Below are 10,795 nucleotides of genomic sequence, written 5' to 3' on the forward strand. Positions count from 1 at the left end.
AACGCTCTACTTTTGTTCTAGACAGCGGAATAATCACACTTATCTTTGTAATTAATTTTCTAATTTGGCGCGTTTCAACTTCTTTGGCTAGATTTTAAGTCAACTAATATTACGGACACAGCATTTTCTTTTCCATATTAGGTGCCATTAGACAATGCAATTTATAACCGGGATCAGTTTTTCTCATCAAAACGTTTTTTCTCCTTTGGCTAGTCGCATCTTCTCAGCAAATTACTATTAACACCCATGTCCTGTTCTAAAACATAAACACTTTTGCATGACATGTAGTAAAGAGTGTTCAACTTAATAAGGTGGTAAACTATAAGACATGTAGTAGAAAATGAAATTATGAAATAAAATGAGTTTTTGTACAAGTAGTGATTCACATGTGAGCTAATCCGTCCAATTTGTGTAAGAGATGTGTTGAAATTACCCGAGAATATGTAAAAAATGTGGTCAAAAGTGAATCAGTTGAATCCAGAAAACAACTAATAAATTGCAGAGTTTGGTTAGAAAATGCTCAGAATCTGCTAAACTAACTTTGAAACTTCAGGCGGTGAACAGACAAAACAGTCCCAGTCCGGAATAGCAAAATTTTCCCAGAAAAAACAGTCCCAGACAAAACAGTCCCCAAAAAGCAGACAAAAGAGTCCCAGACAAAATAGTCCGAACAAAACATAGAGTTAAACATATGCACACCAATTAACCCAGGAACCACTTAAATTATTCATATAATTGCAATTAATTGAACAAATATTAAGCTGATTACAACATAGTTTTAGCCAAAATATGTTTTTTGAAACAACTTTTTGGTGTAATCCTCGTTCATATCAATTGAAAACAAAGCATCCAGAAAATTAACTCATAGATTATGGTTGTTAAATGTTTCTAGATTACTTTTTACAATTATTTCGCTATTTATTCGGGAATATTTTGTCTGGGACTGTTTTGTCTGGGACTGTTTTGTCTGTTTTGTTGGACTATTTTGTCTGGGACTGTTTTGTCTGGGAATATTTTGCAATTTGGGACTATTTTGTCCGGGACTGTTTTGTCCGGACACGCTTCAGGCTGATTTTTGAATATTAAACAAGAAAATAAGTTCGTTTTCACATACACAAATTTTAGCGCATTTGGAAGACATTTCTGAAGTAAATTTTAGCTCATTCAAACAATGTGAGCAAAAAACAAGATCTGGATTTTCATTTTTTACATGAAATCAGCAGCGCATTTTTACACAAATTATCTAATTTTTTTTAAAAAAAAATAGGCAATTAGGGTGTAGAGGGATGAACAATTTTCTTGAGAATACAGGGATAAGCGGGAGTTAGTTCGGGACAAATTGAAACTCCTATATAGCCTCCACCAGCTGTGAACTAATAAGTGTGGGTGACCGGTCGTGTCCGGGGATATCCCAGGATTGCCAAATGTGGTGCCGTTATTTTTAACCCAAGAAATAATAGCCTAAAACGGAATGTTTTCTCTTATCTCAAAACTTTTGGTAAAGAACCTGCTTTTGATAAAAAAAATCAAACAGAGAAAGAGGCCAAAAAGGGATCATTTTTTGGAATTAAATTATAATTAAGAACGCTCCGAAGTTTGCAAGAGTAATATAGGCCATCTTGATAATTTGTTTGGTTGTGAGAGATCGGTCACACGCTCCACTGAAGCATCGACATTGCTCACGATGCTTAGCCAAATGCTCTAATTTTGTTTTGGCAGGCTGGTAATAATGCATCACAATTGTTTCCCTAATTAAGATTTCTAATTTGACTAGTTTCACGTTTTTTGGCTAATTTTTCCCATTTTAACGTGCTATAAGACAGCACAAGTTGTAGCCGGGGGATTAGGAAAGAGCACGGGAGTTGTGGGGTGAGTTTTTAACGAAGAGACGTATCACAATATAGAATTTTTTATCTAATCTGATTGGTTGAGAAGTTTAAAAAACTGTAACCCTATGCGTTCAATTGAATTAATTTTTTCATAGCCTAATTCCACATTATATTTTTGAACTCATCTCGGGTTTTGATATGAATGTGTCACTATCAAACATGAGATCAGTTTTCCACAGAATTTCTGAGATAATATACTCTAACACTCATATGCTACTTTAAAACATGGAGAATTTCTTCAGCAATCAGCGAACGACAAAATAGCAAAATATTTTCTCAATTCTGATTGACCAGAAATAAAACTTCTATATTTTGATAATTTTGCCATTTTTACAAATAAAGGGGGTATATGAATAGACCTAATTTTGCTCTTTCTTTGCATGTTTCTAATTTTGTCAGTTTTTGATTAAGATTTTTTGATATGATGAACTTTTTTGAGAAATAGCTGTAGGTAATCGGGATCTTTTCAACAATTGCCCCCCTTTGGCACTTAGTAAAGAATAACCCCCTTTTCTGAACCATAATCTATGACTCTATAGTCTATTACTTGACCTACTGTTGAGATAGCCTAGAATAAGTTCAAGCGCAAGTTTGTGCCGCTGTGGACGGCCATGCATTTTTGCCCTGAGGGAAGTAACCAAGAAATAGCTAATGGGTTACGCTCGCTCAGCGGCACGTGAGTCGGAATTTTTTTTGTTTATTCCAATTGGGCTAATTTCCACACCATGGCTTATTATATTCTATATAATTTAACATACTATGGGCACCCGTGGAAAGTTTTGGCGGTGATTGGTAATGACATGGGTGGACGGGGGGGGCAATTGTTGGAAAGATCCGGTAATCGCATTCTTGGAGTTTTTTATGCCATATTTCAGTAAAAGAGTTAAAATTTGTAATCTTAGATTTGTCTATTTGCGCGTGATTGCATGTAACATGGAGTTGCCCTCAATTTTTGCAACTTTTGCTATCATCTATTTTGCGGATGAAATTACTGCTTGTTATTTTTTGTCAGCCCACAACCAGTTAGGAGTTTCCTTCATTGTATAATCAGCAATACCTCTAAACGGGATTTAAATTCCAATTGAATTTCCTGTTGATAACCGCAAAAGTAAGCTTCAACATTGATCAGGAAGCATCAGAAACAAAAGGTGGAAACAGGGGAGCGGAGGGATCCCCATTCTAAAATTGATAAATTCACAAGTAATAAATGATAGCCAATTTTGAACGATCTTCAATGTTTCTACAAAAATTGTAGTGTAAAGTTGAAATTTTACTACTATTATTTACTAAAGACTCTAACCCTAGAACACTTACATTTTTTAGAACCGGAACAGAATAATTCTGGAGACCATGACTGGATCAGAGTTTCTTTATAAATGAAAACTCATTACACAATTAATAAAGCCCCCCAGAACGTGATTCAAAACCGGAATATCTCTATTTACAACTCCAGAAAAATACAGTGTTCGATTTTAACAGAATATATGATGACAACAAAGGTTTATTTCACACGAAGGTTTTAGACTTGAATGTCATGTTATTGACTTTGACAATGTATATCCATATGTGCTGCAATCTTTACCAGCTTTTAATCCTGGAGTACTTACATATTTAGCGTTGAATTTAGCGTAGATCTTACATAAATTCAACGCATTCAACGCCAATCTTACATATTTTGCGTTGCAGTTTGGCGTAGATCTTACATATTTAGCGTTGAATTTTGGCGTAGATCTTACATATTTAGCGTTGAATTTTAGCGTAGATCTTACATATTTAGCGTTGAATTTAGCGTAGATCTTACATAAATTCAACGCTTTCAACACCAATCTTACATAATTTTCCGTTGAATTTTGGCGTAGATCTTACATATTTAGCGTTGAATTTTAGCGTAGATCTTACGTATTTAGCGTTGAATTTAGCGTAGATCTTACATAAATTCAACGCATTCAACGCCAATCTTACAAATTTTGCATTAAAATTTGGCGTAGATCTTACATAATTAGCGTTGAATTTTAGCGTAGATCTGACATGTTTAGCGTTGAATTTAGCGTAGATCTTATTTAAATTCAACGCATTCAACGCCAATCTTACATATTTTGCGTTGAATTTTGGCGTAGATCTTACATATTTAGCGTTGAATTTTAGTGTAGATCTTACATATTTAGCGTTGAATTTAGCGTAGATCTTACATAAATTCAACGCATTCAACGCCAATCTTACATATTTTGCGTTGCAGTTTGGCGTAGATCTTACATATTTAGCGCTGAATTTTGGCGTAGATCTTACATATTTAGCGTTGAATTTTAGCGTAGATCTTACATATTTAGCGTTGAATTTAGCGCAGATCTTACATAAATTCAACGCTTTCAACACCAATCTTACATATTTTGCGTAGAATTTTGGCTTAGATCTTACAAATTTAAGGTTGAATTTTTTGAATTTCATTTCAGACCACTTTATCATTTCAAAAGTTTTTCAAGTGTTTTTTCAAAAAGACAATTTTTTCATTGTTTCGACCCCTATGCTTCACAGGTGAGAAAAGCGAAGTCAGCCCAAAACCACTTTTTAGTGCTCTTTTATAGTGCAAAATTCATTTGAGACCATTTTACAATTTCAAAACTTTTCCAAGTTTTTTTTTCGAAAAATCAATTTCACTGTTTCGACCCCTATGCTGCAAAGGTGAGAAATGTGAAGTCAGAGAAAAATCATTTTTTAGTGCTTTTTTATAGTGCAAAATCCAATTGACACCATTTTACGGTTTCAAATTTTTCAAGTTTTTTTTTCAAAAAGTTAATTTTTTAACTGTTTCAACCCTATACTGCACAGGTGAGAAAAATCACTTTTTAGTGCTCTTTTTTAGTGCAAAATCCGTTTCAGACCGTTTTAGGATTTCAAAACTTTTCCAAGTTTTTTTTTCGAAAAATCAATTTTTTTTACTGTTTCGACCCCTATGCTGCACAATTGAGAAACCATTGATAACCATTTGCTCTCTTACGGTGCAAAAACCATTTCAGACCATTTTAGGAATGCAATTTTTTTCAAAACTTAAAAAAAATTTTAAATTTTTTCCTAGTACTTCTCACATGATAAAGGCGTTGAATACGTTGAAATTATGTAAGATCTCGGCTAAATTCAACGAAAAATATGTAAAATCTAGGCTAAATTCAACGAAATATATGCAAGTTCTACGCTAAATTCAATGCAAAATATGTAAGGTCTACGCTAAAATCAACGCAAAATATGTAAGATCTACGCTAAATTCAACGCAAAATATGTAAGATCTACGCCAAACTGCAACGCAAAATATGTAAGATTGGCGTTGAATGCGTTGAATTTATGTAAGATCTACGCTAAATTCAACGCTAAATATGTAAGATCTACACTAAAATTCAACGCTAAATATGTAAGATCTACGCCAAAATTCAACGCAAAATTATGTAAGATTGGCGTTGAATGCGTTGAATTTATATAAGATCTACGCTAAATTCAACGCTAAATATGTAAGATCTACGCTAAAATTCAACGCTAATTATGTAAGATCTACGCCAAATTTTAATGCAAAATTTGTAAGATTGGCGTTGAATACGTTGAAATTATGTAAGATCTCGGCTAAATTCAACGAAAAATATGTAAAATCTAGGCTAAATTCAACGAAATATATGCAAGTTCTACGCTAAATTCAATGCAAAATATGTAAGGTCTACGCTAAAATCAACGCAAAATATGTAAGATCTACGCTAAATTCAACGCAAAATATGTAAGATCTACGCTTTATAAGGATTTCGGCTCTTAAGGAAACCAAGGTACGTTGGCGCAATGGTAGAAGAGGCGACAAGTAAACAAGAGGTCAGTGGTTCGGGTCTTATACCCAGAGTTCTACGCGTTGATTTGTTGTAAGATCAACGCTAAATTCAACGCAAAAATATGTAAGATCTACGCTAAATTCAACGCTAAATATGTAAGATCTACGCTAAATTCAACGCTAAATATGTAAGATCAGCGGCAACTAGCGTTGACAAGTCGGAAAATTCACCGCCATTTCTTACATAATTTTGCGCTGAATGCGTTGAATTTTCGTCTTTAAATCCAACGCATTCAACGCAAAATTATGTAAGAAAATTGCGGTGACTTTTCCGACTTGTCAACGCTAGTTGCCGCTGATCTTACATAATTTTGGCCAAATTCCTCGGCCCGGGAGCGAATTCAGACGCAATGATAAGCAGCTGCGATAAGAAGCTTGAGTGAAAATAATTCTTTGCCTGTGCCTTTGAAATCAAAATTTGAAAGCGCTTTTTGTTACGTTTTAACTTAACTGATTCTTGAAAAATCTTAATGGCCAACCAAAAAATTATCCTTAACCTCAAGCAACTTATACAGAGCATCCCAGACGGGGCAACAAACGAAGCAAAAGAGACAGTGCAGGCAGAGCTGGACAGTCTACGAAGTCGACGATTATACTGAGAATAGACAACCTTCCCTTCGATGCAACCAGGCCAACTGAATGGTTACCAAAGTTGAAAAAGTTCTTAAACAAACTAAATAGACTTTGTGATGTTACTAAAACGGAAAACAGTCTACCGGCGCTTAACAATTAACCAGGACCTGAAAAAATGTCTGCTGGTAATACTCTATCGGCGATGGTTAAGTATAATAATTGTCGAGACAAAGATTAGATGAACAAAAATGGAAGGATGCTTAACATTATTAATCCAATTAACAGCAAAAAGAGATGGACAAAAAGTGGATTGCCACCACTAGATGAGTTTGTCAAAAAACTGGCTTGCAAAAAAAAACTAATTGCAGTCACAATTAATTGTAAAGTTTCAGTGACGTTTAAGTACAGTAAGGATGAAAATGTTTTCGTGGGGATTGAAAACGTTTCAAGATGTTGAGAATTAAAAAATCTGTTTAGTCGTGAAGTTCCTAACTTTTCCGGTGCTAACTTTGAAAATTTCAAAGCAGACGATATCCTGGCTCAAAAAAAGACAGCATTATAAACAAGAAAGAGAAATTGCTTCAATATCACATAAAGAAAAACAACAAAGTGCTTTCCTTAATGGTTTCTGAAACTTGTTTTGAAGGTCTAAACTTCCTGTTATTAACTATCCAATGATAAGATCCTGAAATAAGTCTTTATTTTGTTACTTTATGAGACGCAGTAATTGTCTCAATCAAGTTCTGCGGAAAACAGGTCCATTGGGGCCAAAAAAGCGCTTTCCGATCACTACACTGCATATCTTTCAGCAACTAGTTTCGCAAATCATGACAAGATCGCGACCTCTGAATTCAAAAATGGTGAACATAAGAAACTCAAAGAAGAGAACATTTGGAACGGATTAATCTATCAAATCCACATTGAAATTAAAGAATAGCGGGAAATGACAGAATCTCCTGATATTGATGAAACAATTGAGTGGCTACAATACACAAAATTTTCCAAGAAATATGTTATACCAATCCTGAAACAGATTGAAGCTCGATCGACTGAACAATGGATCACTGCAGTACTTTGGAGCCTCGCAAACAAAACAAAAAATCGTTAGGATTATATATTAGAGAAAATTCTTTTGAGTCTATGAAAAAATACAAAACATTTCTACAAAAACAAAAGTAGCCTGAAGGTCAGCAAAATCAAATATTTAAGAACAACAAATTGGCGGAAAAAAACGGGTTGGAGACGTTTTCAGAATGATTTAAATGGTGACGAGAATAATGCACAAAAGTGTAACGTAGATTGTTATTATATGAACTATATTTTTACTGCGATTGGAAAAAAAATTGCATTGACAAAAAACAGAGAGCTGATTTGAGAAAACATTCCGATACCAAAACAAACTATGGTTTTCAAATGGAATCAAATGTGGTTGAAGTCCCTCAACAATAAGAAAAAAGTAGAATATACAAAATTTGACGATATGTTTCTTTTAGGTTGTAGCCTGTTGAAGTCCTTTAATCGGGCAGCATTTAAACTATTAGCATCAATTTCCCAAAAATGCGTACAAATAACGTACTATCCGAACATTTTGAAAACAGCAAAAATAATACCAGTTCTCAAAGTCGCAGAGAAAGTTGACCCGCAAAACTATCAACCTATATCACTGCTCCCAGGAATACGAAAGATAATCGAAAAACTGAACTATGGGCGACTAAATTTTTTCCTGGTGGAACATAAAACCTTGAGCAAAAGGCGATTCGGATTCCGAGATAAAGAAAGTACTGTTGACGCCACAGCAAAACTTATTAGACACATCCAGTTAGATCTTGATTCGTTGGATCAAACGTGCAGTGTTTTCTTAGACGTGACAAAAGCATTCGACATTGTTGACCACAACCTTCTTTTTTATCAAAACGCGAAAGGTAATGATTGACAGGTTGTGTTTACGATCTCTTGTAGTCTTATTTGTCTGATCGCAAACACATCGTCCAAATTTACGAAAAGAAACCAGCTGTTTTAGATGCCAAATACGTTGTCCTGCAGGGGTACATTTTGAGACTAACTCTTCTGTTCTACATAATGATAATGAGAGGGTTTGCCAATGAAGCGCAATCAAACTTTTCACAGATGATGCAACAACTACGCTTTCACAAAAACTAGAGATGGCTTGCTAAACAATTTTGGTATTTATGCAATTGTTTTGACAGAAATAAGCAACAGTCGTTTTCAAAAATAAATTTGACATGGAGTATTTTACAATAGACTACAAATAGTTTTCGAATACAAGGAATAACTTTGTATGACAGATGTAGTGCAGAGTACCTTGGTGCACACCGATAAATAAACTGAGCTTCCAGACACACATAGGCATAGGAGAAATCAAGAGCAAGCTTAAAAAACGATCTATCGTTTCTTTCAGTAGAAAAATAGATTCCGAAGTTATTCTTTGATTAACTTATACAAACTCTATGTTCAACCACTTTTGCAACATGGTGTAATAAATTATGGTTGCGCAAACAAAACAATGCTCAAGATTCTTAACTGGTCACAAAACCACCTAATTAGGACGTTTTTGGACTAAAAAAGTTTAATAGCGTCCGTTAGATCAAAGAAAAGTATAAATTACAGATACATATGGAATTTCTTCTGAACAAGCTGTTAGAACTGATGAGTTTAGAACAATTTTGACTGAAATTGCTTGTGTACGAGTTGGAATTGCTTCTGTACGAGTTGATAGAATTGCCCAGTTCCAGACACTTGACTGTGGCCTGGTATCGCAAATCTTCAGCGATGAAGACATTCAAAACATTTATTCCCATGAGAAGAGACTAAAAACCATAAAAACCTTGAGGTTGACAACATCGCAACAAAATATAACTCTCATTTACCAAACAAGAAAATTATTTATTTTGTTCGTTACTCTAGAGAAAAACGTTGCAAGAGGTATAGACAACTCTCTTTTAGCAAATATCATATATAGCCTCAGACACAGTTACATACAAAGAAAAGAAGTGTTAATTGCAGTGTTCTGATAATTTTGTTTTTGTAGCGTAAGATAACGTCTTTATTCTGCAAGCGTAATAGAGGCACCACATTATTGACAAGCTGAGTCATTTTTGGTGTTGTATATCTATACACTAGTTCGGAAATAAATTATCATTAAATTATATTGAAAACAGAGTTTTTAAGTTTATGGCACTGCTCTATTTCCGATTAAGGTTTGAATAGTTAAACGATAATTATTCTATTTGAATAACTATTCAATTTAAGAGACTAGCTAAACAGGTGCTTAATTAAAATTCTACCAACAGAAACTATAACTTTCTCAAGTTAAAAGAGTTTTTATGGAAATTTATTCAAACGTCAAAGAAAAAGAAGTAGTCCTCTAGTAGCTTTACTCTGCATCCTGCTCTACCTAGCCTCCCAGTCATTACGTCCTCTGGTTTCTACTTTTTCAAGATAGCCTCTGATATTGGCTATTTTTATCATCGCTTTTATTGCACCTGTCTTCGAGTTACTCTACGACCATTATGATTCAGCCGTCCATAATACTTGATATGAAACTATCCTGACCGAACACGAAACTGATTGCTAATTTGTAATCCTCGAATCCTCAGATTATTGAACAAAACTATCAAAGGTTTTTTGCTTTTTTTTGCATTGCATAAATTGTCATGTAAGCACTCTTGACTTGTGGCCGGAGAAGATAAATCGTTATTTTTTAAACAACTGTCAAGTTCTGTAAGAATTGCTAAAATTCCGAGTTACTGCTATGGTGTTATAAGATACTTGATACATTGTGAAATGAAAATAGTTGTTTTACTTATAAAACTTTATAATTTGCTTGTAATACCGTGCGTTAATTTGTACTAGGATTATTGGAAAGATCATAAAAAACTTCAGCCCTATAACTCCTCAAAAATTGAAATTTGAAAAATCGGTGATCAATTTATTGTACGCTCCAATATATTGGTCCAATATATCCGGTCTCAAATTTGATTCCTCATGAAGATCGTTCAAAAAAGTTAAAAAAAATTGAGTTCAAAATTGAGTTCAATTGAGTTAAAAAAAATCAATGAACGAAAAATACTTTTTGATGAGTTAGCCTCCAACCCGTTAAGCTGGAATCGGAGTAAACATACTGGAAAAGTTGCGCATTTTTTTCCCCATCATCTTGATATCTATCTCCACTGTCATCTAATGTAGCCTCAAAAAATGCTCATCATAGCATCATAAGTTGAATCGGAAACAGTGGATGAGAAACAGAGCAGTTAGGTCACCATTAACAACTCTGCTTAACTTCTTTTCTCGGTCCTTCAATATCACATTTTTTACTTCTAAAAATGTAAATCAAATTTTTAAAGATAATATTTGCGTTAGATTTTGCTTAACTGCCGGGCATAACATTGTTAATGACCAGCTGATAAGCACACTTTGATTAGGTTTCTCGACCGCGAATTATGAAGGCACA

Source organism: Convolutriloba macropyga, chromosome 5 (assembly GCF_964194025.1).
Source record: "Convolutriloba macropyga chromosome 5, txConMacr16.3, whole genome shotgun sequence".
NCBI lineage: Eukaryota > Metazoa > Xenacoelomorpha > Acoela > Convolutidae > Convolutriloba > Convolutriloba macropyga.